Here is a 14940-nt window from a genome sequence, read left to right as displayed (position 1 = left end):
AGAGACCGCCATAAGCAACAGTTTAACAGAATGCCACAGACTAATCAACCAAACTTTTTGGGTTGGGTTCTCTTTTATAGTCTGCAGGCATTAAATGAAAGAAGTCAGTGTTCCAGCAGAAGGAGACAACGTTTCAGAAAAGGCATTGTAGCAAACCAAAAAAGAAATTTTAAGCGCAGCAGAGTAACCAGCGCACATACCTGTTAGCTCAGGTGAGTTTAAAAGGCTGCTGTTGATAACAAGGGCATTTGCTAAATAGATGGTGTGTGTGCAACAATATACTGAAAGGTCAATTATATTGTGCAGCTTATCTCACCACCTGTAGTTATTTAGGTGAAAGCTCCAAAATGCTTGCCTAATATGTCTGTTTATCCAAAAGGAAGTAAAAAGGGAGAGCTAGAAAGATAGCATTGCATCACATTACATGGCAATGCAATGCACAGTTGCTGAAGTTGAACCAAAATGAGCTTGTAATCTGGCTTCTGCAACTTTGAACATGAAAAATCCAATGAGGAGAAGAAAAGCAAAGCCAAAGAGTCCATCCCAAAATCCGACAAACAAGCAAAATGAACAAAAAACATTGAATTCAATTCTTTCTGATTTTAGAAACTGCATTAAAGAAGGGGTGCACCGGTCCTGGAGATACTGCAATACCAGGTCAATGCGTGGAGTGGACAGAGAAAGCTCTTTTTCCATCTCCCTGTTCTAAAAATCCATTTAATATATGGTCCCCAGATAGGGGACGTATCAGATATTAAACTGATAAGAACAGATACTACACTTGATCTTAGCCAAAAGGCCGAGAAGCGATAACCAGAATTGGTTTCAAACTACGGAGCCACCCAAGGATCCTGAAAAGTCCATTTGTGGAGATGAGCTCCTGGACTCCCGTTAAGAAGACATGTTGTCAACCTCTAGATCCCTTACATGCCTGCACTTTTCGGCTTGCTGCTGCTGCAATCCACGCGTTTTAGATCTGCATAACTCCACCTCTTTAAACACAGCACCTTCACCCCCTGCTGTTCCCACCCGCCTCAACACCGTTGGAAGGGAGGAGAACCAATTAAGGCGGGGGGTGGGGTGGAACGAGCAGCTGTCTACCCTTAGCAGGAGGGCTCCTGATTACATACCTCTCCTGCTGCTGCTGCTGCTGGCTGTCCAGCAGCAGACTGAAGGTGGCTGCTGCTGTGCACAGGTATATAAAGGCTCAGAGCCTATTATGACACGCGCAGCCAGCGTTCCATTGCCACATTCCATCTACTGCAGGCAGGATACCTGGCTGGCGGAATGTCGCTGAGAAGCTCACAGAGACCGCCATAAGCAACAGTTTAACAGAATGCCACAGACTAATCAACCAAACTTTTTGGGTTGGGTTCTCTTTTATAGTCTGCAGGCATTAAATGAAAGAAGTCAGTGTTCCAGCAGAAGGAGACAACGTTTCAGAAAAGGCATTGTAGCAAACCAAAAAAGAAATTTTAAGCGCAGCAGAGTAACCAGCGCACATACCTGTTAGCTCAGGTGAGTTTAAAAGGCTGTGTTGATAACAAGGGCATTTGCTAAATAGATGGTGTGTGTGCAACAATATACTGAAAGGTCAATTATATTGTGCAGCTTATCTCACCACCTGTAGTTATTTAGGTGAAAGCTCCAAAATGCTTGCCTAATATGTCTGTTTATCCAAAAGGAAGTAAAAAGGGAGAGCTAGAAAGATAGCATTGCATCACATTACATGGCAATGCAATGCACAGTTGCTGAAGTTGAACCAAAATGAGCTTGTAATCTGGCTTCTGCAACTTTGAACATGAAAAATCCAATGAGGAGAAGAAAAGCAAAGCCAAAGAGTCCATCCCAAAATCCGACAAACAAGCAAAATGAACAAAAAACATTGAATTCAATTCTTTCTGATTTTAGAAACTGCATTAAAGAAGGGGTGCACCGGTCCTGGAGATACTGCAATACCAGGTCAATGCGTGGAGTGGACAGAGCAAGCTCTTTTTCCATCTCCCTGTTCTAAAAATCCATTTAATATATGGTCCCCAGATAGGGGACGTATCAGATATTAAACTGATAAGAACAGATACTACACTTGATCTTAGCCAAAAGGCCGAGAAGCGATAACCAGAATTGGTTTCAAACTACGGAGCCACCCAAGGATCCTGAAAAGTCCATTTGTGGAGATGAGCTCCTGGACTCCCGTTAAGAAGACATGTTGTCAACCTCTAGATCCCTTACATGCCTGCACTTTTCGGCTTGCTGCTGCTGCAATCCACGCGTTTTAAATCTGCATAACTCCACCTCTTTAAACACAGCACCTTCACCCCCTGCTGTTCCCACCAGCCTCAACACCGTTGGAAGGGAGGAGAACCAATTAAGGCGGGGGGTGGGGTGGAACGAGCAGCTGTCTATCTACCCTTAGCAGGAGGGCTCCTGATTACATACCTCTCCTGCTGCTGCTGCTGCTGGCTGTCCAGCAGCAGACTGAAGGTGGCTGCTGCTGTGCACAGGTATATAAAGGCTCAGAGCCTATTATGACACGCGCAGCCAGCGTTCCATTGCCACATTCCATCTACTGCAGGCAGGATACCTGGCTGGCTGAATGTCGCTGAGAAGCTCACAGAGACCGCCATAAGCAACAGTTTAACAGAATGCCACAGACTAATCAACCAAACTTTTTGGGTTGGGTTCTCTTTTATAGTCTGCAGGCATTAAATGAAAGAAGTCAGTGTTCCAGCAGAAGGAGACAACGTTTCAGAAAAGGCATTGTAGCAAACCAAAAAAGAAATTTTAAGCGCAGCAGAGTAACCAGCGCACATAGCTGTTAGCTCAGGTGAGTTTAAAAGGCTGCTGTTGATAACAAGGGCATTTGCTAAATAGATGGTGTGTGTGCAACAATATACTGAAAGGTCAATTATATTGTGCAGCTTATCTCACCACCTGTAGTTATTTAGGTGAAAGCTCCAAAATGCTTGCCTAATATGTCTGTTTATCCAAAAGGAAGTAAAAAGGGAGAGCTAGAAAGATAGCATTGCATCACATTACATGGCAATGCAATGCACAGTTGCTGAAGTTGAACCAAAATGAGCTTGTAATCTGGCTTCTGCAACTTTGAACATGAAAAATCCAATGAGGAGAAGAAAAGCAAAGCCAAAGAGTCCATCCCAAAATCCGACAAACAAGCAAAATGAACAAAAAACATTGAATTCAATTCTTTCTGATTTTAGAAACTGCATTAAAGAAGGGGTGCACCGGTCCTGGAGATACTGCAATACCAGGTCAATGCGTGGAGTGGACAGAGCAAGCTCTTTTTCCATCTCCCTGTTCTAAAAATCCATTTAATATATGGTCCCCAGATAGGGGACGTATCAGATATTAAACTGATAAGAACAGATACTACACTTGATCTTAGCCAAAAGGCCGAGAAGCGATAACCAGAATTGGTTTCAAACTACGGAGCCACCCAAGGATCCTGAAAAGTCCATTTGTGGAGATGAGCTCCTGGACTCCCGTTAAGAAGACATGTTGTCAACCTCTAGATCCCTTACATGCCTGCACTTTTCGGCTTGCTGCTGCTGCAATCCACGCGTTTTAGATCTGCATAACTCCACCTCTTTAAACACAGCACCTTCACCCCCTGCTGTTCCCACCCGCCTCAACACCGTTGGAAGGGAGGAGAACCAATTAAGGCGGGGGGTGGGATGGAACGAGCAGCTGTCTACCCTTAGCAGGAGGGCTCCTGATTACATACCTCTCCTGCTGCTGCTGCTGCTGGCTGTCCAGCAGCAGACTGAAGGTGGCTGCTGCTGTGCACAGGTATATAAAGGCTCAGAGCCTATTATGACACGCGCAGCCAGCGTTCCATTGCCACATTCCATCTACTGCAGGCAGGATACCTGGCTGGCTGAATGTCGCTGAGAAGCTCACAGAGACCGCCATAAGCAACAGTTTAACAGAATGCCACAGACTAATCAACCAAACTTTTTGGGTTGGGTTCTCTTTTATAGTCTGCAGGCATTAAATGAAAGAAGTCAGTGTTCCAGCAGAAGGAGACAACGTTTCAGAAAAGGCATTGTAGCAAACCAAAAAAGAAATTTTAAGCGCAGCAGAGTAACCAGCGCACATACCTGTTAGCTCAGGTGAGTTTAAAAGGCTGCTGTTGATAACAAGGGCATTTGCTAAATAGATGGTGTGTGTGCAACAATATACTGAAAGGTCAATTATATTGTGCAGCTTATCTCACCACCTGTAGTTATTTAGGTGAAAGCTCCAAAATGCTTGCCTAATATGTCTGTTTATCCAAAAGGAAGTAAAAAGGGAGAGCTAGAAAGATAGCATTGCATCACATTACATGGCAATGCAATGCACAGTTGCTGAAGTTGAACCAAAATGAGCTTGTAATCTGGCTTCTGCAACTTTGAACATGAAAAATCCAATGAGGAGAAGAAAAGCAAAGCCAAAGAGTCCATCCCAAAATCCGACAAACAAGCAAAATGAACAAAAAACATTGAATTCAATTCTTTCTGATTTTAGAAACTGCATTAAAGAAGGGGTGCACCGGTCCTGGAGATACTGCAATACCAGGTCAATGCGTGGAGTGGACAGAGCAAGCTCTTTTTCCATCTCCCTGTTCTAAAAATCCATTTAATATATGGTCCCCAGATAGGGGACGTATCAGATATTAAACTGATAAGAACAGATTTTTTTGATTGAATATATCTTTTATTAGCACAAAAAATAAGTTAACAGACAGTGTACAGTGCCGCAGCCCAGTACACACAGAATTCTACATCATATTTACATAGCATGAGGATACGACGCACTAACTAGACACATCACACCCCTATGCTACACAAAACACTCAATCTGAAAGAAAAAGCATGTCAATCAATACAGTACGACGAACCGTGATAAGGGATGGGGATTGGGAAAAAGGGGATGGGGAGGGGAAAATCACAGGCCCGAAGCTTTATTGAAAGACAAGACACATAAGGGGAGAGGGGGAGGAGGGGTTTAGTCCTCGTCCTCGTCCTCCGGACCGTCCATGATGGAATAGTCTCTGAGCAGGCTGTGGATCAGCCTGCGGCAGTCCTGGATGGACATCCTCTCCCTCCTCAAGATGAGCCGGTTCCTGGCGACCCAAACGGCATCCTTGAAGCAGTTCATAAGGCGCCAAGCCTCCTGGATGGCTCCGACGGTATGAACCCCAGGGAAGAGTCCGTAAAGCACAGAATGGTGCGATAGGCTCGCCCTGGGGACAGAGTTCCTCAGGTCGTCCTCAAGTGCAGTCAATAGGCGCTGTGCAAATCCGCAGTCCCAAAAAGTGTGCAAAGATGTTTCCTCCACGAAGGGGCACCTTGGGCAGTACCGGGTCTTGCACAGGTTCCGGGCATGCATGAATGACCGGACGGGCAGTCCGCCCTGAATCGCCATCCACGACAAGTCCTTGTGCCCGTTGGTCAGCCTGTCAGACGACACATTTGTCCACACAGTCTCCAGCGTGTCCTGGTGAAGTCCTGTGATGTTCTCCACGTCATCCTTGGCTCTGATTAGCTTGTGGATAGTTTTGGGCTTCCACAAGTCGGGCTTGAGTCCCTCCAGTTGATGCTCCCCCACAAATCGAACGACGTCTCCGTAGAACCATGGCGTCGTCCAGTTGTAGGGGAAGGAGCTGTCCCACTTGTCCCAGCCGAGTCGCCTCCAAAGAGGAAGCAGGAAGAAGCGAGACATGGACCTGCCCGCGGAGCCATTCTTGACTTGCAAAGTCCGGCGGACACAATCACACACAAAAGAGGATCGCAGGAGGGTGGGGATATCTGGAACGCCCTTCCCACCCTTGCGAGGCTCCTTGTACATGACGGCCTGCCTGACTCTGTCCATCTTGGATCCCCAGACAAAGTGAAACACTGTCCTGGTAATGGCCCTGCACACAGTGACGTGTGGGGGCCAGGCCTGCGCCGTGTACTGCAAGACGGGCAGGACCTCATTACGCAGGATGAGTGCCTTACCCTCACAAGTGAGGTGTCTGAGGCTCCAGAGTCCGATCCGTTGCTTCACCTTGGCCAAGCGTTCTTGCCAGGACTTGAGGGCCGCTCCTTCCTTCCCGAACCAGACTCCCAGCACCTTGAGGAAATCCGGTTGAATGTTGAAGGGGAAGGGGGCGGAGGAGGCCGGCTGCCAATCCCCGAAGAGCATGGCTTCCGACTTCCTGCAGTTGATTTTGGCCCCTGAAGCCCGGCCGAACCTCTCACACGTCTGGACGAGGGCGTCGACTGAACCACGATCAGCGCAGAAGACGGTGACGTCGTCCATGTAGAGCGAGCACTTGACCTCGTGTCGTCCCGGACCCGGTGCGGTGATCCCTCTGATCTCTCCATTCTGCCGGATAGCCTCTGCGAAGAGTTCTATAACACAAACAAAAAGAAGAGGTGATAGAGGGCAGCCTTGTCTGACCCCAGAGAGGACAGGGAAGGGGTCAGTCTTCCAGCCGTTCACCAACACCGAGCTGTGGATATCAAAATACATCAGACGGACATACGAACAAAACATGTTACCCAAACCTAACCGGTGCAGAGCTCGGCCCATGAACTCGTGGGAAACCCGGTCGAAGGCCTTCTCCTGATCCAAGGAGACCAGGGCCGCGTGTGCGCGGCGGACCTTGATGTACTCGACCGTGTCCCGCACGAGAGCGAGGCTGTCTGCGATGCGACGTCCAGGGATGCCGCAGGTCTGGTCCGGGTGGATGATCCGTCCGATGACCGTCTTAAGTCGTGTCGCCATCGTCTTGGCCAGGATCTTGTAGTCCACGTTGAGCAGAGTGATGGGACGCCAATTCCTCAGGTCGCACCTCTCTCCCTTCCGCTTGTACAGGATCGTGACCATTCCTTCCCTCAAAGATGGAGGCATTCTACCCTCCACCACCATCTCCTCGTACAGGTCCAACAGGTCCGGACAGATGAGGTCTCCCAGCGCTACATAGAGCTCCGCTGGAAGACCATCACTGCCCGGGGTCCTGCCGGTCCTAAAGGATTTAGCGGCAGAGAGCAATTCGCCCACCATCAGAGGTTTGTCCAAGGCTGCCGTGCCTGCAGGATCAAGATGGTTAGTGATACCTGACAGGAACTTATCAGCAGCGTCGGGGTCGGTAGTCTTGTGGGAGTAGAGTTCGCTGTAGAAGTCGCTGACGACCCTCATCACGTCCTCCTTCCCACGTCGCATGTTTCCGCTCTCGTCTCGCAGCTCGTTCAGGGGCGTGTGACCGGCATGAAGTTTCCTGAAAAAGAATGATTTACATTTCTCACCCTTCTCCAGATTCTCCACTTTGGAACGGAAGATGATTCGCTTGGACTCCTCCTCAAAGTGCCTTTTCAGGCTCTTCTTGGTCTCCTCCAGCTCCTCCCTCATGTCCCAGCCGCAGTGAAGAAGGTCCTGCAGCGACCGCAGCTCGCGCTGCAGCCCTCTGAAGTCCCTCCTCTTCTTACACGCCTGTTGTCGACCCTTGGCCTGAAAGAAACAGCGAAACTCAAGTTTAACATATTCCCACCAATCAGAGACTGTTTGGAAGCTACCCTTGTAGGACTGCCACATTGCGTAGGCTGCTCTCAGCTCCTCCACGACTTCATCCTGAGCCAGCAGAGCACAATTCAGCTTCCAGGAGCCGGGGCCGGACGGAAAACCGTCGCCGAGGACACCTTGTAAGTGAATGGCTCTGTGGTCGGAGAAGAAGCAGGAGACCATCGAGTGCCTACTCTGCCTGACTGCCCGAGAGGTGAACACAAAGTCAATCCTGGAGCGGAGTGAGCCATCGGGTCGGCTCCACGAATAGTTCGTGGAGCCTCTCCCCATGGAGCCCACCACGTCCTGAAGAGAGGCCTCGGTTACCATCTCGATGAGCAGCTTGGACGTGATGTCCAACATGGCAGATGTGCCAGAACTACGACCGTCCTCCTCGATGGGGCAGTTGAAATCCCCGGCCATCACTAAGGTCCTGGTGGTGGCAAGCTGAAGCCGCAGGGTCTGGAAAAGCTCCAAACGCTCATTCTTCAGTGGGGACGCATACACGTTGATGAACCTGACAGGTTCTCCCGCCCAGTTGCCATCTACAACAAGAGCCCTGCCGCAGATGAGCTCCTGGACGGACTCAAGCGTGAATGCGCCCCCCCTGATCAGAATTGCGACCCCCGCAGACTTGCAGTCACCCCCACCGGACCAGTAGGATGGACCGTGGGACCACTCCCTGGCCAGATGTTTGAAGGACCTAGAGGAGGGAAGGGAACATTCCTGCAACATATAAACATCACACAACTGGGAAGTAAGGAAGGCATAAATAGTCTGACGTCTGAACTTGTCCTTGATGCTCCTGACATTAATGGAAAATAAGTTAATATTAGCCATCATGTAGGGAAAAAAGAAAAAGTTAGCGCAGGCAATACACCTTAGTTACCACTCCGGTCGGGTGGTCCCTCGTCGGTGTTGACTGCTGGTGACGGGATCACCAGCAGGCCCTCTTCCTCCATCTGGTCAAGCAGCGCGGCCTCAATCTCGGCGACCACCAGTTCCTCCTCTTCTGGCTCGGCCACCAGGGTCTCAACCATGTGCTCCATCTCTTCTGGCTCAGGGAGGGTATCCTCCTTTTCGCCTACGAAATCCAGAATCTTCTTTTTGGAGGATTCAGTAGCAGGGCTGTCCTCCACCTTCCTCTTTCCCCGGGTTGGAACTGGGGAGACAAGAAGGGGAAAATCCTCCTCGGAATATATAGCGGCGGGTGGAGGAAAGGTTAATTCCACCGCTACCATGGTCTGGGGAGGGAGAGTGGCTGCCGGGGCAGGGGAAAGGACACCTGCTGAGGAGTAGGGGAAGGAGGAAGAGGAAGTGGAATCCTCAGCAGGGGTGGCCGGGGTGGGGGGGGATTGGACGGGGGTGGCAGGGGGAGGGATCGAGAGAGGGGTGACAGAACTCTTACCCTCCTTTGACTTTTTCTTCTGCTTCGGAGCTGCTGGGACCGTCGCTGGGGCTTTGGCCACCGACTCCTTGACCGCTTTGGCCTTGGTCGTCTCGGCCTTGGCCGCTGGGGCCTTGGTCGTCGTGTCCTTGACCTTCACAGGCCTGGTCGTCGGGGCCTTGTCCTCCGTAGCTGGGGTCGTCGCAACCACCGATGCCCAGGATCTCTCACGCCTGGGGCAATCCTTGTACAGATGAGCCGCCAGCCCACACAGGTTGCAGGACGTCTTCTTCGGGCAGTCCTTCGAGCTGTGTCCCGTCACTCGACAAATCCTGCAGGCATCCTCCTTGCAGTCCTTCATCTCGTGGCCGTTCTTGCCGCATCTCCTGCAGTTCCGCGGCATGTCCGGGTAATAGATGAGGCCGTAGGAGTTGCCCAGGGAGAATGTCGGGGGCAGGTGCCGAAGTCCGTCTGAGTACGCCAGGTCCCTGTGAAGTCTAACGGTCACCGACCACTTACCTGTCCAGAAGCCGAGTCCATTCAGGATGTGAGAGGGTTCCTTCACAACCAAATAGAAGCGTCTCAGGAAGGTACAGATGTCTTGGCCTGGGGTGTGCGGGTTGCGCATGGAGACCGTGATCCTCCTTTCATCCCTCTGGATAGGGCAGCTACCTGTAAAGGCAGAGAAAGAATTATCCGGTCCTTTTGCGCTTACCATTTCCCAGAACCTCCTGCAGGTGTTCACAGTGGCGAAGGTGACGAAGAAGATCCCCGTCAAGAAGGTCTGGATGCTGAGGGTGTCCGACCTGGAGAAGCCTCGATCCAGCAGCATCTTCTGGCAGAACACGTCCGAGGACATGTCCGGCACCCTCCCATCCACTTCCTTCAGCTTCAGGGCCACCGTCTGCCGCATCCATGGCTCCAGGGCTGGAGCTTCGTGGCGGGGCTTCTGGGGTCCCTTCTGCTGGCCAGTCGTGGAGGTAGAGTCCTTGGGGTCAGAATCGGCTCCTGGCTGGGCCCTCCTGGCTGTCCCCAGCTCCAGGCTCTTCTTTTCGGCCTTCCTCGCAGCGCTTGCCATGGCTTTCCTCCTGCAGTTACTTCTTGGAGCTGGATCTGGAACTCTTCCCGGAATGGGTGGAGCTATGCAGATTCTTCTCCCGTCGTGTTCTGGACAAATTCCCCGAAAGGTCTTTGTCTCGATGATTTTCTTCCTCGAAGATTCCACAGGACAGCCCGATTCTTCTCCGAGTCTTCGTCTTCTTCTGGATTCTTTAGAGCTTCTTCCTCCCACCGATATCCGCCTTCGTACTCCGATGTCAGCTGGGCTCCGAAGCTCTTCTCCTTCCGAGTTCGATCGCTCTCGTCAAGTGTAGATCGTAGCTCTTGTGTTTTTAAAAGAACAGATACTACACTTGATCTTAGCCAAAAGGCCGAGAAGCGATAACCAGAATTGGTTTCAAACTACGGAGCCACCCAAGGATCCTGAAAAGTCCATTTGTGGAGATGAGCTCCTGGACTCCCGTTAAGAAGACATGTTGTCAACCTCTAGATCCCTTACATGCCTGCACTTTTCGGCTTGCTGCTGCTGCAATCCACGCGTTTTAGATCTGCATAACTCCACCTCTTTAAACACAGCACCTTCACCCCCTGCTGTTCCCACCCGCCTCAACACCGTTGGAAGGGAGGAGAACCAATTAAGGCGGGGGGTGGGGTGGAACGAGCAGCTGTCTACCCTTAGCAGGAGGGCTCCTGATTACATACCTCTCCTGCTGCTGCTGCTGGCTGTCCAGCAGCAGACTGAAGGTGGCTGCTGCTGTGCACAGGTATATAAAGGCTCAGAGCCTATTATGACACGCGCAGCCAGCGTTCCATTGCCACATTCCATCTACTGCAGGCAGGATACCTGGCTGGCTGAATGTCGCTGAGAAGCTCACAGAGACCGCCATAAGCAACAGTTTAACAGAATGCCACAGACTAATCAACCAAACTTTTTGGGTTGGTTCTCTTTTATAGTCTGCAGGCATTAAATGAAAGAAGTCAGTGTTCCAGCAGAAGGAGACAACGTTTCAGAAAAGGCATTGTAGCAAACCAAAAAAGAAATTTTAAGCGCAGCAGAGTAACCAGCGCACATACCTGTTAGCTCAGGTGAGTTTAAAAGGCTGCTGTTGATAACAAGGGCATTTGCTAAATAGATGGTGTGTGTGCAACAATATACTGAAAGGTCAATTATATTGTGCAGCTTATCTCACCACCTGTAGTTATTTAGGTGAAAGCTCCAAAATGCTTGCCTAATATGTCTGTTTATCCAAAAGGAAGTAAAAAGGGAGAGCTAGAAAGATAGCATTGCATCACATTACATGGCAATGCAATGCACAGTTGCTGAAGTTGAACCAAAATGAGCTTGTAATCTGGCTTCTGCAACTTTGAACATGAAAAATCCAATGAGGAGAAGAAAAGCAAAGCCAAAGAGTCCATCCCAAAATCCGACAAACAAGCAAAATGAACAAAAAACATTGAATTCAATTCTTTCTGATTTTAGAAACTGCATTAAAGAAGGGGTGCACCGGTCCTGGAGATACTGCAATACCAGGTCAATGCGTGGAGTGGACAGAGCAAGCTCTTTTTCCATCTCCCTGTTCTAAAAATCCATTTAATATATGGTCCCCAGATAGGGGACGTATCAGATATTAAACTGATAAGAACAGATTTTTTTTTTTTAATTTGGCTATCCCCTGCAGAGGGATAAAACCGTTTATTAAAATTTTAACAAATTACAAGCATAATTACACAAATACCAAACGTTAAAAGACAAATGAAATTTCCAAAACAAAAAAATACAAAGATTTTAAATAATTAGGTTCCATTGGTCAACAAGCCATTTTTTGGAAATATGTATATTCTTCTTTTTGTCAATTAAATAATAAGTATACATTTCACATAAACATAAACTTAAAACATCATTCACTGATAAAACATCTTGTTTAAAAATAGCAATGTTGCGCGCTTTCCAGAGAGATGACTTGGCGCAGTTCACTGTCTTCCAAGCCATTGTGTACTGGTCCATTGTGGGGCATTCCATAAGTCCGTATAGCACAGTTTTATATGTAAAGTCCTTGAGGTCTGCCACCCTTTCCAGTAGGGGGAGCAGTCTTCTCCAGAAATCCTTTGCAAAATTACATGTCCATAATAGATGTTCCACCGTTTCCTCGTCTTGGCATCCGGCTCTTGGGCAGATGGCAGACCTCACAAATCCTCTTCTGTATTGGAATGCCCGGCAAGGAAGACAGCGGTGCATGCAACTCCAAGCCAGATCTCTCTGTTCATTAAAAAGATAAAAAACGTTAATCATTTTCCAGATAGACATAGATTTGTCATCATCATATCTGTCAACATTACATATTTCCTCACTTTTACGTATTTCTTTAATTAGTTTCTTACTATTTCTTAATTCCTCTATTTTCTTAGTCCCTAAATTAAAATCGGACACTATTTTCCTTAAAATCTCATAATGCGTCGACAAATTAAAAGCATGGGGCACAGATATATTAACTTCATACCATCCAAACTTTCTCATAAAAAATCCTGTATTAAAACGCATAAAAAAGGACCAATAGTGATTCTTAAAAAGGGCATTAAAACAGTAAACGAACAGATGGATTAAAAGAAACCTATTAAAATCTGGAAAATCTTTACCACCTTTTACTTTTGATTTCATCACGATTTCTCTTTTTAGCTTTTCCATTTTTGAGTTCCAAAAGAAGGTAAAACAGGTTTTGGTTATCTTTTTTAAAACATTAACAGGCGGGGGGAAAACCATGCTAAGATACAATAAAAGAGGTAAAATCACCATCTTTAAAACCAATACTTTACCCTCCATTGTAAGTCTCCTCATGTTCCACATACATATTTTCGTATTTACTTTCTGTGTAACTGTTTCCCAACTATTATAACCATCATTATTTTCAGTGAATGATATACCTAAAATGGAAATGGATTCGGAGACATTAATTGGTACATCACGTAAAATCATCCCCCCAACACTTAAAATGTTACACTTATTAAAATTGATTTTAAAACCAGAAGCTAGGCAAAAGGATTGCAATTGATGGAGAGTGGCCGTAAGTGATGGTGCATCTGTACACAAGACCGCCACGTCATCCATGTAGCCTACAACCTTGGCCTCCAAACCACCGCTTCCAGGCAGAGGGACACCGCATATCTGTTTATTTTGGCGTATTGCACATAACATTGGTTCCAGTGCACAGATAAACAGTAGGGGGGACAGAGGGCATCCCTGTTTCACCCCTGACCGTAAAAATACCTCTTGTGTCTTAAAACCATTCACTAAAATCTTACTTGTACAATCCTTGTAAAATGCTTTAAGCGATAGTAAAAACCCTTCTGGTATGCCCATTTTCTCTAAAACTTTAAAAAGATAAAAGTGTGAGACACGGTCAAATGCTTTTTCAAAATCAATAGATAAAATCGCCATTTTCCCCTTTCTGTCTTTCACATCCTCAATACAGTCTTTCACTAAATTCAGATTGTCCCATATACTGCGCCCCGGCACCCCACACACTTGATTAGAATGAATAACTTTGCTGATGACTTCTTTTAGACGATTTGCACAAATTTTAGCCATTATTTTATAGTCACAATTTAAAAGTGTTATTGGTCTCCAGTTTTCTAATTTTGATTTATCGCCTTTTTTGTATAGGAGGGAGACTTCACCTTTCTTCCAGGAATTTAATAAAACCTTATTATTAAAAACCTCAGTAAACAAATAAAACAAATCATCTTTTAAAATATCATAAAAACATACATAAAATTCTATTGGGATGCCATCAGGACCAGGGACCTTTCCAGTTTTAAAACTTTTAATAGTTTTTAACACTTCTTGTTCCGTTAAAACTTGGGATAAAAACTCTTGGGATGCGGGATCTAAAACAGCTGTTAGTCCTTGCAGCGAATCATCCATTAATTTATTATCTATATTTTTTCCATTAAAAAGATTAGAAAAAAAACCCTCAACTTTACCCAGCATATTTTTTATATTATTCTCACCATCTATATGGTCAATTATCACTTTTTCTTTTTTATTTTTCCTAAAAAAATATCTGGAACACTTTTCATTTTCTTCTATATGTTGTACTCTAGAACGAAAAATTATCTCTTTTCCTTTTTGTTCTAGCCATTTTGAAATCTCTTCTTTTAAGTTTGAAATATCAACTTGTACATCTATCCCATTGTCTCTGAGCTTAAATAATGTTTGTAGGCGGGTATTTAAAATTCTATATTCTTCATATTTTTCTTTGGCTCTACATATACTCTTTTTAATAAAAAAGTCTTTTATTTTTACTTTCATTCTATCCCACCATACACTCATAGTCTCATTTGTTTTTTTCCCTTTTCTACATTTCCTATAAAACTCAATAAAATCTGATAAAATCTGCGGGTCGGTTAAAAGGGATACGTTCATTTTCCAGCTTTTCTTACCACATTTTTTGTTGTCATTTACTTTTATGGTAAAGGATAAAAGTTTATGGTCTGAAAATATATTAGTTAAAACTTCACATTTGGCAGGTATTGTTTTATCTGAACCAAAAATAAAATCAATCCTAGAGCTACAATTAGCATTGCTCCAAGTGAAACCGGCGTCCTCTGGGCTATCACTATGACACTCTTTATATATGTCTATCAATTTAGCATCTTTGACTATATCATGTAGCATACCTGAGGTTTTATCGTAGTTCCTGCTTACAGAGCTGGAGCGCCGGTTTTCACCTTTTAAAACACAATTAAAATCCCCTGCTAAGATAAAAGGTTCAGAGTTATTAATAAATAATGGTAAAAGATCAAGCATTTCGGCTCTTTCATTTTTCTCTGTTGATCCATAAAAATTTAAAAACTGCCATCTAATACCATCAATAAAAGCTTTCACTAATAAAATACGACCTGGTAAAATTTCCTGAATAAAATCAATTAAAACGTTCCCTTTAAAAAGT

General features: G+C 46.3%; 5 non-coding genes and 1 pseudogene across 5 annotated transcripts; all 6 read right to left on the bottom strand.

Annotated features, from left to right (window-relative positions):
• Positions 1 to 620: 620 nt before the first annotated feature.
• On the bottom strand, positions 621 to 811 carry LOC141150013 (U2 spliceosomal RNA). The gene has a single exon (XR_012246287.1). It is a non-coding gene; the product is annotated as a U2 spliceosomal RNA (small nuclear RNA).
• A 1114-nt stretch (positions 812 to 1925) lies between these two features.
• Positions 1926 to 2116, bottom strand: LOC141149327 (U2 spliceosomal RNA). Its single transcript, XR_012245628.1, has one exon. It is a non-coding gene; the product is annotated as a U2 spliceosomal RNA (small nuclear RNA).
• A 1119-nt stretch (positions 2117 to 3235) lies between these two features.
• LOC141149326 (U2 spliceosomal RNA) lies at positions 3236 to 3426 on the bottom strand. Its single transcript, XR_012245627.1, has one exon. It is a non-coding gene; the product is annotated as a U2 spliceosomal RNA (small nuclear RNA).
• A 1115-nt stretch (positions 3427 to 4541) lies between these two features.
• Positions 4542 to 4735, bottom strand: LOC141150285 (U2 spliceosomal RNA). The gene has a single exon (XR_012246542.1). It is a non-coding gene; the product is annotated as a U2 spliceosomal RNA (small nuclear RNA).
• Positions 4736 to 10299: 5564 nt separating this feature from the next.
• LOC141151003 (U2 spliceosomal RNA) lies at positions 10300 to 10377 on the bottom strand (annotated as a pseudogene).
• A 1111-nt stretch (positions 10378 to 11488) lies between these two features.
• LOC141150534 (U2 spliceosomal RNA) lies at positions 11489 to 11679 on the bottom strand. Its single transcript, XR_012246711.1, has one exon. It is a non-coding gene; the product is annotated as a U2 spliceosomal RNA (small nuclear RNA).
• Positions 11680 to 14940: the final 3261 nt, after the last annotated feature.

Source organism: Phyllobates terribilis, unplaced genomic scaffold, assembly GCF_046119375.1.
Source record: "Phyllobates terribilis strain yellow unplaced genomic scaffold, ASM4611937v1 Scaffold_5__5_contigs__length_657084704, whole genome shotgun sequence".
In the NCBI taxonomy this organism is placed as follows: Eukaryota; Metazoa; Chordata; class Amphibia; order Anura; family Dendrobatidae; genus Phyllobates; species Phyllobates terribilis.
This window is presented reverse-complemented; position numbering and strand designations above follow the sequence as displayed.